Raw genomic sequence first — 23601 nt, 5'->3', positions numbered from 1 at the left:
AGCACATGAAAATAGAAAATCTTGTGCAATGATCTTTCAAGTTCCTGTCATTATAGAATAAATCTTTCATTGCGCAACTGCCTCTTCATATACCTTTAAAACTTCACTCCCAAATTTCCCTTCAGCTCTGCATGGCATATACGTATGTATCTTTGAATATAATTTAAAAATGCTTTACAATATTTAAACAGTATCGACGTTTCAGAATATCGTTGTCGCTGTTCTGTTTATTATAGTTTTGGCTGAAAAATATTAAACATATGATGGACAATATATAAGAAAGCAAATAAAAGTGAGATATCGAGTGATTCATGAAAGTCCTTATTTTAGCAAGAAAAACAGTCATTATTGAAGAAATTTATGAGTTAATTTTCTTCCACGACATTCCAGTAATGAATCAGTAATAGAGTTTTTTCCGTTAATCTATGTAAATTATGTCGGACGAAGTTTGTCGTGCTCTGATAATTAGACCGCCAGCGACACAGTCATATAATGATTCAGTAGCTTCTGTATCGTGCTCTGACAGTGAGCATGATACAGAAGCTACTTCACATTTTTGTAGTGATGTAGCTTCTGCGTCGTGCTCTAATGATCAGAGCGCCAGCGAAAAATTCATATAAGAACAGAAGGTACATCGCAACTATAATGTGAAGAGTGAAATTCTAGATGCGGGAAAAAAAAAGTTCGCGTCAAGAGAGCAATTTGCCAAAGTTTTCTTCTTGTTCAGTAGACACTATAATTAAATTTTAATCAAACGCGAGTAGGCGATTGCTGCATTTCATATAAGTAGGGACCTATTTTGATGGATAAGTTAAATAATCTTTTATGTTATGTGAAATTACTAGATAGTTAGTTGGGACATTGCATTGCGGTAAAAGTATCTTGAGGACAAAAAGGAAGAACCTTTCTTGTTTAAGTGTTTGAAGAGTTTGTTTATTAATAAGGCCTGCGTTTATGATTAAAATGAACGTTTAAAAATGAAGACGTTCAAATAAAAGTAATCGTCAGAATCCAAGGAAAGGATTAATTAGGAATTAAGGAAATGACAAATACGTTTCGGTCAACAGGATGAGACACAAAAGGCATAAACAAATAAAATTGATAAAAGGAAAAGGGAAGGGTGTGAAGTTTAAAACATTTTTTCCATTTAATTTGCTGAAATTTAAACAGAAATTCTTTGGATGAGAAACAGAAGACCAGTCTTCATTAATTATACTTCAAATTGAAAAAGCGACAGTTGAGACAGTTAAAAGATTTTGTATTCTAGCGTTAGGCAACTGAGCAAGATAGGAAAAAATTAGAGTAAGGAAAACATTGTAATTTTCTTTCGTACGGAATAAATGCTTGCTTCTGGTGGAACTTCTTGATAAGTAAAAATAACAAAAAAGCTAATTAAATGATCATTTAGGCAGGGCCTGGTGATCTGTTGGTGAGGCACCCACCTTCAAGATTACATGCTCTATTCTGTTAAATATCTTTTAAAAAGAGCAACGGACGCTTTACTTGTTCAGGAGTGTAGATGGAGGTTTAGGAGCGGTAGTTGTTAAAGGGACAGAGAAGCCGAGTAGAAGCATACACAGCAGTTGATGGTAAAGTGGGGGAGATGGAAGATTAGCCGCGAACACTGACTGTAATGGTTTAAGTGCTAGTGTCTCTTCCCGAGTTACTACAGGCGTTGTACAGGGTGTTGGGTCGATTTTCCGAGTTTACCAGCTATCTTTAAATTTCCTGGGAACAGATTCTTCAAATCTGACTAAATGTACTTCAAAGATATCGTGAATCGGGCTTCGACGAAGTAAGGTCATTCAGACAATGAGCCTAAAGAAAGCGTGGTTGGGTTAAAAAGCCGATGCTTTTGGTAATCTTATTGTTTAGATATGATAGTCAAAGAAGGATTATACCCTTAATGAATCAACAGCTTCTTGACCCTTACGAATAGCAGTAAATTCATCAGGAAGAGATGATATCCAGTAATTTTTTCTATGGGTACCGTTGGGTATCTGACTGGTAGGTAGGTCTGGGTAGCCTGAGGGTTACGTTCACTCCAGGTTTAATTAATCATGATCGTAGTTGAAAGTGTAGTTATCAGGAAATAGATTTACGTTCGAAAAGAATAGAAACATATGCTATGATTACAAAGAAAGTATCAGCTAGGAACTTCCTTCCATTGATGGCCTTGTCTCCCAGCAGTGGACTTGCATGATGGCTTTAGTAAACTCGAAAGAGATAAACTTGGTGATGCTTAGTGTATGGAGTGAGTTCCCCAAACATTACAATAACGGTGGTATTACCACATACATTTTTAGAGCTCTCTTCACAAATAACTTGATGGGTTATTTTTTTTCTTTTTTTTAATAATGGTCATTCCCCCACAGTAGAGACAAAGGAATATAAAAGGTAACTGACGAACTGCGTGCTCCAACACCATTTTCCTCTAGATAAGAACAACTCCTAACAGGATACATTACTGTGCCTACATGAACTCTGAATAGGGACAAGTGAGTGTGTCCTAAAAGAGATCATCACAAGACATGTTAAACTAGTAAACTCTGACAAGTGAATCTGCCATGATAAATGTAATAAAAACCAGAGGACTGCCTATTTGCAGTGAATTTATGAAGATAATGTTGTCTTCCAGTTGTGATTCCTTGTCTGAGGATCTTCTATCATTGATATTGGGATGAGTGCGATGTCTCTATATAAGGATTTCCTATCATATCCAAGAAGGCAGCATCTCGAAGTACTGTGAAGAAACATATTAGCGTAAAAGAAAATGATAATGCTGAGGCACTGCAACTTCTAAAAAAGTAAGCCCTCCCTGAATGTTACACAGGAGGCAGTACTACTGCCAACAGTCATAAGAAGACCTCCTAACTGCCCAAACATATTTCCCAGTAATGACATTATCAGCCTTTCTTGCGAGATGTCCTAAGGAAACGTACGCTCAAAATTCCCCCAAGTTACCTACCAGTCACACCATCTTTATGATCATAATCAAATACCTGAATGAGCGAGACAGGCACTAGCCCACCAGTTTTACAGTGTATGCTCAAGCTAAACTGTGAAAAGCATGTCACGCCACATTTCCATCTGATGCTATCACAAAATTATAACCATCATCTTCAAAATAATTCAATACACTATCAACCTCCAGTGCTACTAAGTCACATTAAAATTCAAAATGCACATTTCTCCTGTATAAGCAGTTCTCAGTAGTTTCACAAGTAAATAGAAAACCTGTATGTAGTATTTGTATCCTTCCATGAATGAAATGACTATTGGACAACTATTGTAAAGCTAACCCCACACAGATGAGGGCATTATCAGAAAAGCTGGAAAAGTTTTATTACAAACTGAATTCCACTGAAGCAGCCATCATCCTTTTGAAACATATTATTATTATTATTATTATTATTATTATTATTATTATTATTATTATTATTATTATTATTATTATTATTATTATTATTATTATTATTATTATTATTATTATTATTATTATTATTATTATTATTATTATATGAAACCTATTCATATGGAACAAGACCACAGAGGCCATTAACTTGAAATGCAAACTTCAAAAGACGATAGTGTTCATTAGGAAGAAGTAAGAGGAAGTAAAGTGGATTGCATAAAAAATAATAAGCCGATAAATAGGTAAAAATTTATTAAAATGCAAGAAGAATAGTATTTGGGGTAGTATAATGCATAGTATTTTTGTTCTAAGTTCTGAAGTTACAAATGCATGACATCCTCTGGAGGGCTGTTCCAGGTTCCAGAGTCCAACGGTGTGATGAATAAAGGTCCTCTGGAACTGAGAAGTTCGACAGCAAGGCACATTTACTGCATAATGATGCTGCTGTTCATCGAATCTGGTTGCTCTCGACAGATAAAGGGGATCAGGGATTAATTGTGAATGTGACAGATCTCTGTAGAAATGCAACTTATGAAAAAGTGACAAGAAACCATCCGTCGATGGCCCAAGTCATATATGCCACTATTAAGAAACAGAAACATACTGCCACGAACCAACCTATCTAAAAGAGAAAAATCTCTGTCACAGGCAAACATCCACACTGGAGAACAGTATTCCAGCCAAGGAAGTACAAATGACCTAAAACAGGTTGCACTCATTTTATCACTGTTATAAATATATGAGGCCAAACAAACAATATTATTATCATTATCATAGACAATACTCCTCCTTAAGAGACATTAGCCCTGTGAGTTATCAACTGATGAACTAAACTTTTGTAAAACACTTATTCACTTAAACAAAACTTAGGAAAGTAATTTAAACAGCTAACATACAGATTAATATAATTATTACAACACCTTACAATTAACAACAAACACGCTGAAGGTGGCAAGCCAAATAGTACATTCGTATGTTAGACCGCTATATAGTTAAATGGAATTCCTGTCGACGAAAGGACCTCATCCAAAACGTAGACGAAGCGAGAAAGTCCTTTTCAGTGAATATGTTTTAGTTCGTAACCACTCTGTCCTAAAAATATGAACAATATCACTATTAGTGACATGGAAACAGTAAGTCAAATTAAAACTAACCCAGAATTACTCAAAATTAAGCTGCATAAATTTTTACAGGGTTTCGCACAAAATAAATTTAACCAAAGCCCTAAACTTCATAACAATGCAACCTTTAACGCAAATACCTGGGAATTTTATATGAATAAATTGACTCAAAAGGACCAAGAATAGTTATTTATAATTAAGGGTTTAGCAAGACCTTTACTTAAATGTAAATGAAAGTACTGGCAATAACAGGAATCTAACTAAAACCCGCTTCCTTCAGTTGAACCCATACCTGTTATTGTCCAGAAGAGGCATATAAGTGGAAGTGACGACGACGTTCACCACAAGAGCAAGTTGCAGACAAAGGATCCAATTATACGACACATCAAGCTAGGACTCCACTTGGCTCAATCACACACAACGATGCTGAATACATCAAAGTAAGCCCTTGGTCATAACTCGAGGACGAGGACTTCAGAACTGCATACGTCTCGACGTGGCACATGGTCGTGGCAAACCAGTCGAAGAAGCTATCCAGTGGTCCAGAAAGGATTTTTACAACATCATATTGTTTATATTCCTCACTGTATGATTATCGACGAAGAAACACATCTGCGAAAAACACTTGAACACGAAGATTAGTAATTTCACAGAAGGCTTAGAGGAATAGGAGGAGGAGTTGCTGCCATACTGCGGACTGAGTGATTACTGCTCTCCTGTCTTTCAGTACATAACCATATCGGCTTGTATAGTATAACAAGGTAATAAGGGAACCAATGGAAGAGGGTTAAAAATGAAAACAATCTAATTGAATACCAACTTAAAACTATCAAACAACTACTTACTCCCTTTGAGTCAAAATATGCGGTTAATACAAACAAAAAAATGGAAAGTTACGAATTATATTCGTAATTTTCTGGCAATTGCAGGCCAGGGATACAATTTAATATGTAAATTGTATAAAAATTCAGTCATACTTAACCTACATATTCAAATATTCTCGTGTTCGCTGCTCACTTAATATCGCAGCCTTCCTGCGAACACGAAGATTATTAGTGTCATTATTTTGTTCAACATCAGGGGTAGAGATACAGTCATCTTCACCCAAATCCTTTACCTCTAGATAAGGAATTAAAGTCGAGATGTGACGTTTTATAACTTCCTTGGTCTTACCCTTTAAAAGGGTCACTCCAGTTACCTCACCATTGCTATTGACTTCTAGTTTCTGGACAATAGCCATAGGATAGCTGCTAGGTTTAGTGTTAAGTTCCTTTAAAAGGACTATGTCCCCTACCTTAATATTATGTTGCTGGGCTGGACGGTACCTATCCTTCTTATCAACTGCTTGTGATACAAGTGTTCCTAGAAACTCCGAATGATAATTCTCAATCAAATTTTGTCTAACTTACTAAGTTTCTCAAACTCATCGTTGATACGACTAGTTAAACTAACTGGTGTTTGCCAGTCTGGATCAGGAGGCATTCCTTGCAGTGAAGGAATTAGGTTAAAGAAAGAGTATCATATCCTCTTATCAATTTCTCTGGGGTTGGGATAGGTTCGGGTACATCATTAACATTAGCTTCCCTCAATCCATTTTTAAATGCAATAGGGCGCTTATTAACCAGATGTTTAGTGTGTTCTACCACAAATTCAAACTCTGCAAAAGATAAAACCCAATTCTTGATAGAACCAAAGAGCAGTCTTTTTACCATTTTCACACACGTCTCGACCAAGGAACCGAGTTTGCTACAACCCTTAAAGTATTGTTGAAAGGTTAAGGGCTTCACATTGTTCTCCTCAAAGTAAAGCAGAGTCTCATGATCACTGATAAAATCATGAATTATGTTGGCGCCTGCAACAAGCTGAGAGCCTAGGTCACTGACAACAAGCTGTGGTACTCCATAATTAAAACAATGAAGTTGGAATGATCTTAAAAACTCCTTGACCGAGAGGTCATTACATATCCTGAGATCAATTCCTCGACTCCAAGTACATGCAAAAATAAGTAACCAAACCTTTTGAGATTCAGAGTCCTTTTTAACTGTAAAAGGACCTAGGTAGTCAATAAAAACATTATTGAAGGGAATAGATGGTGGGTCAGACCTAAACTCTCTATAAACATTTTGATTCAACTGGAAAGTTCTGTTGTTGAATCTCCTACAATGAACACAAGTTTTAAGAATTTTCTTAATGGTAGAAAAGTGTTTAGGAACATAAAACGTACGTCTAATGGCAGACAATACAGCATAACATCCAGAGTGGGATAATTTCGAATGAGCATCAAGAACAATTAGTCTAGTTAAAACACTATCCCTAGGCAAGTGCAAATATAAGGAAACATATTCATTTTGACCCAACCCATTTGCATTAAATCTTACTACTTGCACCCTAATAACGTTATTATTGTCAAAAAAAACATTTAGTTGAGTAACTATCTTAGGTAGGTCTTTAAGTCTAACCTTTTGATCCTGAAAATACGAAAAACTTCAGGGAAAAACATTTTTGCTCTGTAGATATAATCTGGCTAAGGGCCTGAGCAAACAGGTTACTATTAGGTGATTTAGGACTGCCTTCTATCCCTATCTTCTGCTTCCATTTCATAACACACCGCAAGACTCTTCGGTGAATCAAAACCAATCTCCTGAAATCAGAAATATCATTAGGGTCTATTAAATGAGCATTTTCGGAACTATTTAGAGAATGTTCAGAATTAATTCCCACATATACATTATGATCGATGACAGGAGCCATTTTGTCAACAGTCCGTGGATTAGGAATGACAACAGATAATTCATCTTCAGTCTTAATAAAGTTTGAATCTGGTCCAATAAGATAATTTGTTTTCATAAGAGACCTATAAGAAAAGGGGCGAGTAGTGCTGTCTGCTGGGTTTTCTTTTCCTGAAACAAAACAAAATTTAACAGGGTACTTTTCACATAACCTCTGGATTGCATTAAGCCTGTTAGTGGTAAATACACTAAGTCTCTGCATTTTTTCCATTTTGGACACACAAGAATCGAGCCAATGAAGTGAGCATATTGAATCCGTATACAACAGTAATTCAGATATGTTAACTGGCTTCATACACACATCACCGGTAAGGTCTCTGTGTAAGTCCATTAAGCTTTCAACACCAAACAAAACTGCATTAAGTTCCAATGACGGAATCGACTTATTCTTCAAATGTGTATTAACCATACGGTTTTTAGCTTGTAGAAAACAACACCGATTTGTCTCAACATGACATATAAAAACTACAACACCATAAAGAGAACGACTGGCATCTGTAAATGCTATTAGTTTGTATTCACCGTCCCTAGGACCAACAAACCTTGGCACTCTGATTATGGGAGAGGAATTTGCCTGCCTACATATGTTTTTCCATTCACGAACCAAGTCATTATTAAGAGGTTTGTCCCAATCAAGTTCTTTACAACATTGAGCCTGTGCATGAATAACCTACTTCTGTTCATGAGTGGCAAATTAAACCCAAAAATATCGAACTGTGCAGCTATGGTGGTCAAAACCTCACGTTTAGTACTGGCATCAGCATTAAGATTGATAGGCTTGGTGAAAATTTCATCACTTACCCTATTCCATGTCAAACCAAACAATTTATTCTCTATAGGCGTCTCAATTTTCATATCTTTATCAATTCTACTCTGCAAAGAAATATCATTAGTTATTAACTGCTGTACTGAAAATTTAAAGGACTCGAACACTTTGGGTAAAACCGAATAAGCCCACTGAAGGGTATCAAGATTTTCACAAGAATAGGCTCCGTTGTCCATGTATGTTAATGAATAGATCAACCTTTTACATTCTTTCAGTTTGTCATCATCTTTATCAGAGTTGATAATCAATATATAAAAAAGTGATATCATAAGGAGAAAAGGACTGCAACGTAAACCAAAACTTAGTCTGACATTGCGAAATGGAACCAGGGTATAGTCATCTTTCCTAACATTACGAAACCAGTAAAATAGAAGTTTTGCCTGATCGTTCTCACTCAAAGTCAACATATTGAATGCCTTTTTCAAATCAAATGTCAATAATTTCTTGTCGAACCGAAGATGAATGAAAGCGGACAACATTTTCTGGTTCAGACTAGGGCCCGGGAACATACACTGGTTATGGGACAAATTCAGAGCTTTATTACGTTCATTTTCACTCAAATTCGAGAGATAAACTATCCTACATTTCGTTGTCTCACGTTGAGGCTTGAAAACAGCCATGTGGGGAATGAAAGAATAATTTGGGTGTTCTCTAATTTAAATTGTTCAAGATTATTTACAGGTTCAATAATACCCTCGGCTAACTGATCTCTGAAAGTCTGATCCACCAATAGCAAATTCCCTTTATCTTTCTTGTGTTTCTTTAATGTAGACTTTAAAATTAATTTAGCTAACCTTCTCATTCTTAGCGAGTAAATGAGATAGTTTACCATTCCACAACAAAGGAACCCTAATCCTACCATCTGTTTCCCTGAAAAGATTCTTTAGCGTGAAGTCAATTAACTTCCTATTCAGATCAGTTGTCTGCTCATCACATTCAGGCTGATCATAATTAAGATAATTACGGCATTCTGCCTCAAGTATATGGTTAGTGGCCTCTCTTAACTTTTCCTCTATGACCTTGGCCTTTAGTGTTCAATACATTAAAGTTACAACTAGTAGCAATATTACCAAAATCAAGGTCTTTAATTTCATCACTAAATGAGGGACTAACATCATCACAACCCAATAAAAAAGAATGTGTGCATATACTTACAGAAGAGTCCACAACTGGGAAAGATAACAACGGCTCACTGGAATCAGTGTTCATGCAATAGAAATTACTGTCGCGAGTCTGCAAATAATCCACATTATTGATCAATCTGTCAAGATTACCTGTTAGCATAATGCCATACAACGTATCAATATACAGATGAGGCATTATTGCCAAATCCAACGTCTTTTCCCAACAAACAATGAGAGGAATCTGAACCTAACAAGACATCAATGTCACTAATTTCACTAGATTTTTGGTCTAAAAAGGCATCAGCAAAGGAATAACCTTTATCTTTAAAGGCTTTAATAACCTTCCCTAAACCAGGTAAGGACAACTTTATATTTATTGAAGGCACAACCATAGCAAACACCTCAACTACACCAGTGGTAAAAGTAATAGGCAACTGTACTTATTCTAGTTTTATAGGACCGCTTGGGCCCATTAAACCCATTAACTGTCGAGTCAACATCATTGCATATAACTTTAAATTTACCAAAATTGGCTAGTCTCTCCGATACAAAAGTGCTTTGTGAACCGGTATCTTTGAGCCCTCTGAATAATCTCCCTTGACCTGAAACTTGGAAAGTAAAAGTTGGAAGAGCAGATCTACTACTACAATTAGGTAGTATTGCTACTCCACTGTTCGTCGCAGTTTTAACTGTAACAGAACTAGACTGCTCCTTTTTACTTTGGTGGAGCTTGTCTTTATGCATAAAAAGGAGAAATGCCAACCGCCACAATGATAGCACTTTTTGCGAAACCTGAACGAACATTTAGTAGTCGGGTGCATAAAACTTCCACATTTTACACAGCCATTACACTCTGACAATTTAGATACTTTCTCCTGTGCAGTAGGGAAATTTGGACATTTGGACATAAAGTGATTAATATCCTTTGAATCTACCTTTTGGCATAAGCTGCAGCTTTTTAATACATTGTTAATATTAGAGTCGACTTTGATAGCCAAACTAGTGAAGTATCCTGATTCTTCCCTTGAATATTTCCAGAAATAGCGGAACCTTTAAACTTTGAAATTTTCCTAGCATTCTCATACCTTTCAGTGGCAGTAAAGAAGTTATCCTTAATATCCTTACAGCTAGGACGAGTTTGATTGGTAATCTGAACCAACTCTTTCTTAAATTGTTCATTAAGGCCTGACCATGCAAAGTACTGTATAAAATCATCTGCAGTTATTTCTAGTGTACTAACAGAACTGAAGTATAGTCCTGAATTTTGAAATATATAAATATGGATCATCTGAAAGCCCTAACTTAAGTTCTGTCAACTGCCTGATCGTGTTTACCTTACGAGTGCTTTCCGAAGCAAATGCTGCCTTCAAAAGCTCTACTGCATCATTAAAGGTTTGCTTGTCCGCCTCTAAAGAATCTAACAACAATTTAGCACGACCGTCTACTTGCTGCTTGAGCAACAAACAAAAGAATCCACGATCTGGGTATGTAAAGGAACTAGTGGTACTTCGGAATTCCTTAAGAAATGACGTGAAGTCCTCGTTTTCTTTACTGGTAAACCTGGGTAAAGGAGCAGTGGGCTGCTTTAACAAAGAACGAGCATTATCAATGCTAACATTAGAATGATTAGAGAGAGAACAGGCAGCAAAGACAAGCAAGTCTGGATTCTATCCTGGTATTCCTGACATAAATCACTCTCGGCATCTAAAGCCGCCTCTGTTACCCCGTCATCTGAAAACTTCAATTCAAAAAATTCTTTGTCCAATTCCAATAAACTCTTCTGGTAGTTAAGCAGAAGACCCTTTTCGGTCGTTTGCAAGGCTGGATCTAAACCCCTGTAACTATCACGTTTATCATAACAAACAGTAACTTTTTTACGAACCGTTTTGCGCCTGGAAATTACAGCTTTTAAATCTGACATTTTAATCTAGCTGAATAAAGTTACCCAAACAAAAGCAAAAAACAGATAGCGTAAATCTATATATAAAACTAATTGAACGCGGTACCTGTAAATGGAGCTAAACAAACAAATTGCTACATTCAATATACCGAATTAAACATGCGCTAAATATAAGTACGCCAAAACTTAATACATGAAAACAAAAAAGTGCTAAATTATTATAGACACGTAAGAAATAACTACAATCTCGGCGAACTACAACTATAATGCAAACAAGCACGTTACAAAATGCCAATTACCTCACCGCACAAGACGACACGATATTTCGCGATCTATTTATATTAGCGTTTAACAACAACTAAGTAAAATTACTGGACCACTGGAAACCCCCGCAACGAGCTATACCTGACCGTCAACACTTGCCACCTTCTCGCTAAAAGCCCCACGTTGGGCGCCATGAACTAAACTTTTTTATTATATATACATATTAAACAAAACTTAGGAAAGTAATTTAAACAGCCTTAACATACAGATTAATATAATTATTAACACCTTACAATTAACAACAAACACGCTGAAGGTGGCAAGCCAAATAGTACATTCGTATGTTAGACCGCTATATAGTTAAATGGAATTCCTGTCGACGAAAGGACCTCATCCAAAACGTAGACGAAGCGAGAAAGTCCTTTTCAGTGAATATGTTTAGTTCGTAACCACTCTGTCCTAAAAATATGAACAATATCACTATTAGTGACATGGAAACAGTAAGTCAAATTAAACTAACCCAGAATTACTCAAAATTAAGCTGCATAAATTTTTACAGGGTTTCGCACAAAATAAAATTAACCAAAGCCCTAAACTTCATAACAATGCAACCTTTAACGCAAATAACCTGGGAATTTTATATGAATAAATTGACTCAAAAGGACCAAGAATAGTTATTTAATAATTAAGGGTTTAGCAAGACCTTTACTTAAATGTAAATGAAAGTACTGGCAATAACAAGGAATCTAACTAAAACCCGCTTCCTTCAGTTGAACCCCATACCTGTTATTGTCCAGAGAGGCATATAAGTGGAAGTGACGACGACGTTCACCACAAGAGCAAGTTGCAGACAAAGGATCCAATTATACGACACATCAAGCTAGGACTCCACTTGGGCTCAATCACACACAACGATGCTGAATACATCAAAGTAAGCCCTTGGTCATAACTCGAGGACGAGGACTTCAGAACTGCATACGTCTCGACGTGGCACATGGTCGTGGCAAACCAGTCGAAGAAGCTATCCAGTGGTCCAGAAAGGATTTTACAACATCCACATATTGTTTATATTCCTCACTGTATGATTATCGACGAAGAAACACATCTGCGAAAAACACTTGAACACGAAGATTAGTAATTTCACAGAAGGCTTAGAGGAATAGGAGGAGGAGTTGCTGCCATACTGCGGACTGAGTGATTACTGCTCTCCTGTCTTTCAGTACATAACCATATCGGCTTGTATAGTATAACAAGGTAATAAGGGAACCAATGGAAGAGGGTTAAAAATGAAAACAATCTAATTGAATACCAACTTAAAACTATCAAACTACTACTTACTCCCTTTGAGTCAAAATATGCGGTTAATACAACAAAAAATGGAAAGTTACGAATTATATTCGTAATTTTCTGGACAACTGAGCAGCACCATAGGAGATGAACTAGGAGGAGTTAAATCAGGTATGCATGCTGCTAGAATGCTATGATTCTAGGGGGATATATTAATATATCTGATCGTCTACCTCTTGAGGTTGAGTGCCAATACCATTGAACCAGTATTTAACTGGTTAGCAGTTCAGATTTTCCATAAGGGAGTTTGGTCTCCTTTTATCTCCAGTTGACATTATTATTATTATTATTTTTTTTCTTTTTTTTTTTTTGCTCTATCACAGTGTTCCAATTCGACTGGGTGGTATTTATAGTGTGGGGTTCCGGGTTGCATCCTGCCTCCTTAGGAGTCCATCACTTTTCTTACTATGTGCGCCGTTTCTAGGATCACACACTTCTGCATGAGCCCTGGAGCTACCTCAGCCTCTAGTTTTTCTAGAATCCTTTTCAGGGATCTTGGGATCGGGCCTAGTGCTCCTATGATTATGGGTACAATTCTCACTGGCATATCCCATATCCTTCGTATTTCTATTTTTCAGGTCTTGATACTTATCCGTTTTTTCCCTTTCTTTCTCTTCAATTCTGGTGTCCCATGGTATTGCGACATCAATGAGTGATACTTTCTTCTTGATTTTGTCAATCAACGTCACGTCTGGTCTATTTGCACGTATCACCCTATCTGTTCTGATACCATAGTCCCAGAGGATCTTTGCGTGATCGTTTTCTATCACTCCCTCAGGTTGGTGCTCGTACCACTTATTACTGCAAGGTAGCTGATGTTTCTTGCACAGGCTCCAGTGGAGGGCTTTTGTCACTGAATCATGCCTCTTTTTGTACTGGTTCTGTGCAAGTGCCGGGCATTCGCTTGCTATGTGGTTTATGGTTACATTTTCCATATTGCACTTCCTACATAATGGGAGAGATGTTATTTCCGTCTATCGTTCTTTGAACATATCTGGGTCTTAGGGCCTGATCTTGTGCCGCTGTTATCATTCCTTCAGTTTCCTTCTTTAGCTCTCCCCTCTGTAGCCATTACCATGTGTCATCGCTGGCTAGTTCTTTAGTCTGTCTCATGTATTGTCCGTGCATTGGTTTGTTGTGCCAGTCCTCTGTTCTGTCTGTCATTCTCCTGTCTCTGTATATTTCTGGGTCTTCGTCTACTTTTATTAGTTCTTCTTCCCATGCACTCTTTAGCCACTCGTCTTCACTGGTTTTCAGATATTGCCCCAGTGCTCTGTTCTCGATGTTGACGCAGTCCTCTATACTTAGTAGTCCTCTCCCTCCTTCCTTTCGTGTTATGTATAGTCTGTCCGTATTTGCTCTTGGGTGTAGTGCTTTGTGTATAGTCATAAGTTTCCTGGTTTTCTGATCTTTGGTGCGGAGTTCTGCCTTCGTCCAATCCACTACTCCTGTGCTGTATCTGATTACTGGCACTGCCCATGTGTTTATGGCTTTCATCATATTTCCGGCGTTGAGTTTTGACTTGAGTATCGCCTTGAGTCTCTGCATATATTCTTTCCTGATCGTGTCCTTCATCTCTTGGTGTTTTATATCCCCTCCTTCCATTATTTCCAGGTATTTGTACCCAGTCTCATCTGTGTTTGATGTTGCTCCCATCTGGTAGCTTTAGCCCTTCAGTTCTCGTTACTTTGCCTTCTTGTATGCTGACTAAGGCGCATTTTTCTATTCCAAACTCCATCCTGATGCCCCCAGATACAATCCTTACAGTCTGGATTAGGGTATCTATTTCCTTGATGCTCTTATCATACAGCTTATTATTCTTATTCTTATTCTTATTCTTATTCTTATTAATTTGAATGCTCAACATTCTTTGCGACGAACCTATTAAGGTTGCGCTCTCTCACCCAGAGCCAAAGGGAGAACGACCATATTGTTCCTTAAAGCATATAAAACATAATTTTTGCTTTGGGAATCTGTTTAGAAAGAGCAGAAGGTAAAAATATAATTAATATTAATATAAACCGTTCTCAAACGTTTAATCTTATTTTGTTATAACCAAGGAACCTATGCAAAATTTCTACCAGGGATAGCAATCATGTAAAAAAAAAAAAAAAATGTAATGGGATATAAATAAGTCGGCTTTTCCTCACGCTGATATTTTAAGCCTTCTCATCTGTCAACCTTCTGGTTGATATTTTGACATTTAAAATCATTTCATAATAATTGCTGCTGTTCGTTACCAACATTAATTAATTCAAGCGTTAACTAGTTTTCTTTTATGAACCATTTCACTGAGATTGCCGTAACTTACACCTTCGTCTTCACATGCATGATCCCAAAATTATTTCTTGATTTAATGTTTACTAGGATTTTCACTTACCTGTATTCCATAGGTTTCCTTAATTTCTATTATTCAGTTCCTTTCATTTCTAACTGTATGTTGCATCAATATAAGAAAACACACATCTTGAGTAATTTCAAATTAGCTTTCCCCGGTCTTGTAAGAGACGCTGGAAACTCCGACATAGCTACCTAAAAATTGAGTAAAAAGTCCGTCTCCTTTCTCCACTGACGGGTAGATTTGGCTGTAAAAGTGATTTAAGCTTCATTTATCTTCAGTGTCACTATTTTAGAGTTAATCTTTCTTTCAAGAGCCCACCCTCTTCAACCGCTCTTTGTTCTTGAAATAACAAATGCGAGTATTACCAAGAGGCTAGGAGCAGGAATTGCTTTGCGAATACTTTTCCGATGCCTCTATTGCCCTATTCCTCGAGGTCCCCGAACAAACTACGTCTTTGGAGAGGGGAGGTCTTCGAGGATCAAGATACAAATGACCAGGTATCAGTGGTTGACTTTACCGTGAATTGTGAACTCAGCTATTCTGAACTGAAGTCTATTTGTACCTAATTATCATACGAAAGAATGAGTCATTTTGAGTACAGAAGTCATCTTTTGATTCTGTTTCTTTTCTTGGAAGTGTGACTCTCCTTTTGCTACAGATACTATTTTTCACTGCTTTGTTGACAGCAAGAGGGGAAATCTAACGTTATCTTTTGCGTCTTTGCAACTCCCGGCAGGCTACCCCTTCTCATATCTACTATGCTGAAATTCATAGCATTTTAGAGGAAAAGTTTAGAACTCCTTCTTTCCTATCACTTCCAGATTTTCCCATGAAGCATAAACATAGCTCTTCTTCAGTCAGGAGACTAAAGTTCTATATACCTCTTATTCCTTCATGTTGAAACTTGGATTATAGGTTGCTCTTCCAGTTGCAATGAATAAACTTTCCGTTTTAAAGATAACTGAATAGTAACTTGAAAAAAAATTTATTTTCCTTATTTATTACTCTAGTTCTCACTCTCTTTTGACGCGTTTCATTTCACAATAAAAAAAATTTTAAAAACCTATATACAAATTTAAGACAATTGAATATAATAGCCTTAGTAAAATAAATAGATGATCAAAATTAAACATTTTCAGTGGTAATGTCTCATCCTAGATTTATTCGCTTGGGAAATGAAATATTCTTCATGTTTTAAGCCAATATCCCAGGCGGTTTTTTTTTTTTGCGCCCTGTATCAATGACTGGAAAGTGGCTGAATACAGGGTTTTGTCAAGGGCATTTGCAGAAGTTAGTTACGTGTTATTGTGTGTCGTCAAGACACTCTAGCTGCTGTCCGACATCAAAAATTTCATAGTGAAGAAAATGATCGGAGATCAAGAGAAAACTTGGAATGACATAAAAATGCGAACTTGGCCGACTATCTGTAGAATGCATAGATGATTCTCTTATAACCAGCAAACTAATACAAATGTACGCAGTTGGATAATAATCAATTTGTGTGTGCATATAGATATATATATATATATATATATATATATATATATATATATAATATATATATAATCTATATATATATAAATATAAATATCAATATAGCACCGGTGATTCATATATAAGCGTTAAGCTACAAATGTCCTTCAATATCTAATTCGCTCTGCCTCAGAATTAATATATATTAATTCTGGGGTAGAACGATTAGATATTAAAGGACATATAAAGCTTAATGCGTATATATATATATATATATATATCTATATATTATATATATATATATATATATATATATATATATGCGTGACTGTTCCAGATTTGAATGTATTACAAACAGCCACGATGGAATTTTCGATATACTCTAACTTTCAGGATGCGATTACATCTGCAAGTCGAGAACGAACTTTGATCCCCCACTATTCCGTTCCATTTATCAGTATTGCAGTTATTAACGTATATGAGTATATAACACACGCACACACATTAACGTTATATATATATATATATATATATATATATATATATATATATATATATATATATATATATATATATATATATATATATATATATATATATATATACGCAGGATGTAACACGAATTTATGTAAATATTTTGAGAAATGAAAAAAAAAGTTATTCTAAGCAGAAAATGTTCTATAAACACATACATTTTAAGGCTTTGTTTGTCGGTGAGACGGAATTTTTAAAATTACCATTTTTCCTTAACAGTGCCCTCGGCCAAGATGGTCACTCGATTGATAGTTGTTTCATTATGATTTTTTTTTTCTCTCAGGTTTTAGAAAAATGTAACATTACAGTCCCTTCAATTAGTAAATCACCTGTGAACATTCTACACCATAACTTAATTTTAATGATTAGCTTTACATATATAGAAAGTATTTTTCTACTGACAGTGACGAAAGCATTTTCTTAGGTGTGTTTTTTTTCCTTCGATGGTGTGTGATGAATAATTTTTGATGGAGAAGGAGAGGTTTTTTTTTATAATATGTTTTGAGTCTTTGATCGTTGTGTAATGAATAGGCCTATCTTTGATGGAGGGGAGTTTCCATTCAACTTGCTTTTCTGTTCTATATTGGAGTCCAGTGAATACATTTAGTAACTAAAGAATACATTCAATTTGGAAGTATTTTATTCACATCTGCCTAATTGCCCAATTACTTTTTTTTATAACAGTGGATTTCAATGTTCCATAAACCATAAATAAACCTCATATCTGCATATTCCGCATTACTGGATGGTAAGGCATTGTCTCCAGTTTCTTGCTCACAAAATGAATAAGAAATATGGCTGGCACATGTAACCCGGTGTGCTCTTGGTGGAAAAGCGAAGCAGTTTAATATAGAGAACAATTGAAGTCAGCCCTATGCCCCTCCCACCATCCATGACTACTTTGACATCCTGTAATGATAACGGCTATTTTGAAAATTCACCCCGCCAACAAACGAAGCCTTAAAATGTATTTTATGTTTATAGAATTTTTTCTGCTTAGAATCTCCTTTTCTTTCATTTCTCGTAATATTTGCAGAAACTCGCGTTACACCCCGTATATATATATATATATATATATATATATATATATATATATATATTATATATATATATATATATATATTATATATATGTATATATATATATGTATTTATATATTTCTATATTATATATATATATATATATATATAATATATATATATATCTATATATATCTATATATATATATATATTATATATATTATATATATATATCTATATATATATTTTATATATCATTATAGATAGAATAACGCTTGTATGCGCACATGTTTAAACTAAACATTGAATGTGACAGTCCATTACCGGATGATGGAACACATGGAAGGAAATTAAATTTCGCATTTACTTTCAGTATTGACTGGCTGTAAGCGTAAAGTCACATACTGTATATCTACATTTACAAGAGCACCGAAAATTAATCAACCAAATAAAATCCGACGAACGTGAGGATATAGGAAATAGGTATATTTACGAGAAAATAAAGGATATCTGAATTAAATATGAAAGAAGAATGTAAAGAGAATAATTAGATTGAAGATGATTTTAAACATTGAATAATGCATAAAAATCGGAGGCTGACAATGAACCAAACATACAATCGTTGTAAACGAGAAGCATAAAAAAATAAATATAATGAAGGATTAATTATATTTAATGATGAGGATAGGAGTAATGTAAATGAAAAATCAAAATAGCTGCCGTATATTTGTATCGATCCCGAATCAGTTCGAACATATAAAACAATGGAGAAAGAAACCCACAAGATTGTTGAATATAACTTGTGTACTTGTGGGATTTACATAGTATTTTAGTTAACAAGTTATACTCAATAATCGTATAGGGTTCTTTTTCCATCTTCAGAAGAAAACTGAAAAGTTTTAGTTTGGTTCAAAATGAAACAATAGCAGCTGACGTATATTGGCAAACAATTAGGTGAACGAACAGAAATCCTTTCATTGACATACTCGTAGATATATTAAGCCCTTATTCAAAAACCCTTAAATATCATTGAACCTAAGAATGATTTGTAACGAATATTTCATCAAGAAACCCCTAATAGACGGCCAAGCTTAGAAGACAATTTTCAGTGTACGCTCTAACGCCAAGGATAAAGCCTAGATTACTAAGTGACGAACACAGCTGAATCATCATTTTAGGAAAAAAAAGAAATAACGCTAAATCTGAGTGATGTATACGATTAAATTTACTTAGAAGTTGCAGTAATAATAACTGTTTGTTGCAACGGAGCGAATGCTATTTATCAACGATTAAAGGAGAGAGAGAGAGAGAGAGAGAGAGAGAGAGAGAGAGAGAGAGAGAGAGAGAGAGAGAGAGAGAGAGCTATCTACCCGTATACAGAAACAATGAAAGATCTCGATGCTCTTCCGTGAACTAGACTAATTGCATAAGCCTAATCTCTGAGCGTTATGTACAGTACAAAAACGCCAACCATTTTTATTGCAAATGAGTGTACGTTATGTATTAATGTTTAGGGAAGAGAGAGAGAGAGAGAGAGAGAGAGAGAGAGAGAGAAAGAGAGAGGGGGGGGGGGGGGGGGGGCGTGAAAGATCTCAATGCTCTTCCGGATACGAGACTAGTTTCATGGACCTAATCTCTCTGCGTGATGCATAAAAAACGCCAAATTCTAACAGTCAAATGTCCTCCGCCCATAAAAGATAAAAACTTTTTAATAAGGGATTCGTCCCCAACATTTGTATCACGACAGTCTATAACAAATCATTGTGTACTGCCAGTCTGGAACTACAAAGCATATCCTCCTAGAGAACAATAGTGCCCCTTGATCATCTGAATAGATATAGATATAGATATAGATATAGATATAGATATAGATATAGATATAGATATCTAGATATCTGAATATCTAGATATATTCAGTGGTAAATACTTAGTTTATATATGGCCTTAGCTAACACTCAGTAGGAAGCTTAGGAAAAATAATATTCCACTAAAATAAAATATAAACTCTGTGCAAAACACTGGTCGGGTGAACGAAACTCAACAGTCACTTAAAATCATAATTAGTAATTACTTATTATATAAAGTTAACACAATACAAAAATTAATATAACAAATCACTTCACTTTAACCATTTGGCAAATAACACAATAATTGAGGATTATTAAACTTAATATCTAATTTACAAAATACACAAAGATAAACAAGATAGCGCCACAAACACTGTCTTCAATAGAGGAAGAATACACCTAACTTAACAAGAGGGTGGAAGTATCTCAGTAAACAAAACTAAGGATATCAAAGGGGAGTAATGGGAATAGAGACTTAGAACAGGACAAGGTTGAAGGAAAAGTGAGGGAAGAATCAACAGATGGCGTGCGTATGGGAAGTTAAAGAGAAAGTAATCAAGACATTAGACTAATTATATACAATATATACAATAAGCGAATAGCACAGGAAAAAGACAGGTAGAGGGTCAGTCCAAAGCGCTTTTTCCTGTTTATTCAGGCATCGTCGGCACAAATGAAATACTGTTGGAAATAAGGTAAATTTTGTTTTAACGGTGATTTTTTTTTTTTTTTTTTTTTTTTTTTTTTCATAGGTTCGCCATAGCTATGGGGAATCACTCATCCCCGGTCCTTAGCAATATTTACATGGAATTTTGTTGAGACCGAATTCTTACCATGAATTTTGCCCCCCAAAAATTATATAGTTTAGGAGTATGGATATTTTCCGTATTGGGCCAGTTCACGAAAATCTACAGGAATTTTTTATTAAGCTCAATAAGTTAGTCCCTTCTATAAAATTTACTGTAGGGGAGGAAAGAAATTGTCATTTGAATTTCCTTGGTGTAGCAGTCCATAGAAATAAGAGAAGTTTCATCTTTTCAGTCTTCCGAAAATCACTATCAAAATACTAAATACTCTGTTTGTACTGGGATGTTCCTAAGGGCTTTGCGTGTCTGTAGCCCGCAGTTGATTGACGCTGAGATTAACACTATTTAGGATATTGCCTTGAAACTTAAATACCCAAGGACTTTTGTAGATGTAGTAAGGAAGAGCGCTAGAAAACCGTTTTATTTTACTAATGGCAAACTTGAAATTAGTAAGCATAACATCCTCAAATTACCGTAAGATGAAAAGTTTTTAGAAATCCCTAGAATTTTAAAGCTTTTCAACATAAATATTCTTTTCATTAATTTTTCCGTAAGATGTCACGGGTTGCATATGTGAAATTCCTTGTAAAACCGTGATGAAATTTATTACGGACAAACTGGGAAAGCACTTTCAAAACAAATCAAACAACACCAATATTGTGTGAGAACTGGAAGTGTTCTAAATTTAAGTCGTTGTTTGTTTTGACCGTGATGCCGTCATAATGAAAAAAGTTGTTGATGTATGAGCAACAAAATTAATATATTCTGTTTTATGCATGTTTTTGGATTTTGTATAGCTAAGCTTCTGTATCTCATATGGTTAAATCTATGGTTTTAGCTTGTGACCTCGTGATCTCGGATTATCCTGGATTATCTCTTTGATTATATCTTTTGGTATATTTTATCTCAATTATGGAAACTTTATATTTACGTGATTATATCAATGTTTAACTAATATTTTAGTACGGAAGGTAACGGTTTCAGATATAAATTCAAACAACCAGAGGAAAGTTTTCATTCTACAGAACGTTTCCACCAATTGAAGTTTTGTGACAGAGAGAGAGAGAGAGAGAGAGAGAGAGAGAGAGAGGAGAGAGAATTATGAGTTCAAAGAGCATCTTGGTTCTGAGATTTTTCCGTGGACCAAATTGACATTTTTTCCTGACAGACTTTAGCGGGATATTCATAAATCCCTCGGGAAAATGGATTAGCAAGTCATTAATTAAAACTTATAAGAAATTGGCTTACTGAACTAATTAATGCGAAACGACTTCATCATTTCGATTTGCTTTTTTTTAAATATCTGACGACCATGTAGCTTAAATATGGGGCATTTGCAAAAATAGAAATACGAAAAGTACTTACCTATGTAAGATATCATGGTCTTACAAGATCAGTCTGCAGGGTGAAAGACTATTCTCTCCACCTTTTTGGAACATCGGTGTAAAAAATCGAAAGGAAATGAGATCAGAAAAAACTACAACTCATAGAAAGGCTATTTGGATGATATGTGAGTGCAATACCTTCTTTTAGTTATGCTGAGAAAATATGGTAAAAATGATTGTTATACTCCATGCTGAGATTGTTTTAACAGAGCGAAAGGTCCTGAAGACATGAAAAAAAGTTACTTTAAACTTTTTTAGATCTACAGTACAAGTTCGAAGTAATTAGTCGACCCGGAACATCCATACACACGAGTTGATGGTTATCAAACATAGTGTGTATAACGAGAAAGAATGAAAAATTGTAAGACTTGGATAACCCTCCTAAGTAGACTTTGTTCTCCCCAGCAGTTAGGAGGATCTCTAAAGTTGTTTTTATTGGGATTTTTCTCTTGTATAGGCACTAAAGATAGAGCCCACTCAATGATTGATTTTGCAGTGTAAATATAAAGCGAAATATAAAAACGTCTCAACGCCGCTAATTGTAGGAAAGTCCCAGCCTTTCGTAGTTAGAGTATAATAAGAACATTAATTTACGGAAGTGTTCAGACAGTGAGTGTTACTAATACAAAGTGTATTGTTTCTCGAATTAACTTGCCTTCGACCAGTATGTTTGACCGCTCCTAAATTCTTAATGTTGCCTTCGGGATTTTGCTAATTCTGTACTGTCCGTTTGTATATGCCTCTTTGTTCCTAAAACAAAATGTATTGTTATCTGACTAAATTCACTGTGACGTTATTTCGGTTCTTTTAATTGACCTGAACCTTTTATTAATCCTATTATGTTTCTCATTGTTCTGATCAGTTGTTAAGAGTGAAAGATCTCGGCAGTTCTCGTTTTTCAGTCTCCCCCGTGGAATTTCCGTTATACATAGCATCACGTTTTATGTTTATATATTTCGTAATCAAGTTATTCATATATATCATATATATATATATATATATATATATATTATGTATGTATATGTATGTATATGTATATATATATGTATATGTATATGTATATGATATGTATATGTATATGTATATGTATATGTATGATGTATATGTATATGTATATGTATATGTATATGTATATGTATATGTATATGTATATGTATGTATATGTATAGTATATGTATAGTATATATATATATCATATATATATATATATATATATATACATATTCTTCAAAAAATCACATACCGTGACTGGAATATTTGAAGTAATAAAAGTCCACACTTTTGTAATACACACCTTACATGAGTGTGGAATTTTATTACTTCAATATATATATATATATATATATATATATATATATATAGATATATATAGCCACAATAACCTCACGTTTTCTCTAATCTTGTAACTA

At 35.1% G+C, this 23601-nt stretch overlaps 1 protein-coding gene and 1 long non-coding RNA gene across 2 annotated transcripts in view; one reads left to right on the top strand and one right to left on the bottom strand.

Annotated features, from left to right (window-relative positions):
• LOC135218523 (putative neural-cadherin 2) overlaps positions 1 to 23601 on the top strand; it is a 643835-nt gene that overhangs the window by 146201 nt on the left and 474033 nt on the right.
• On the bottom strand, positions 11697 to 12847 carry LOC135218632 (uncharacterized). Its single transcript, XR_010315366.1, has 2 exons — positions 12223 to 12847; positions 11697 to 11898 (listed from the first exon to the last, which is right to left on the bottom strand). It is a non-coding gene; the product is annotated as an uncharacterized LOC135218632 (long non-coding RNA).

This window comes from Macrobrachium nipponense, chromosome 9 (genome assembly GCF_015104395.2).
Source record: "Macrobrachium nipponense isolate FS-2020 chromosome 9, ASM1510439v2, whole genome shotgun sequence".
NCBI lineage: Eukaryota > Metazoa > Arthropoda > Malacostraca > Decapoda > Palaemonidae > Macrobrachium > Macrobrachium nipponense.
Note: the sequence above shows the minus strand (reverse complement) of the source record. Positions and strands in the feature narration are given on the sequence as shown.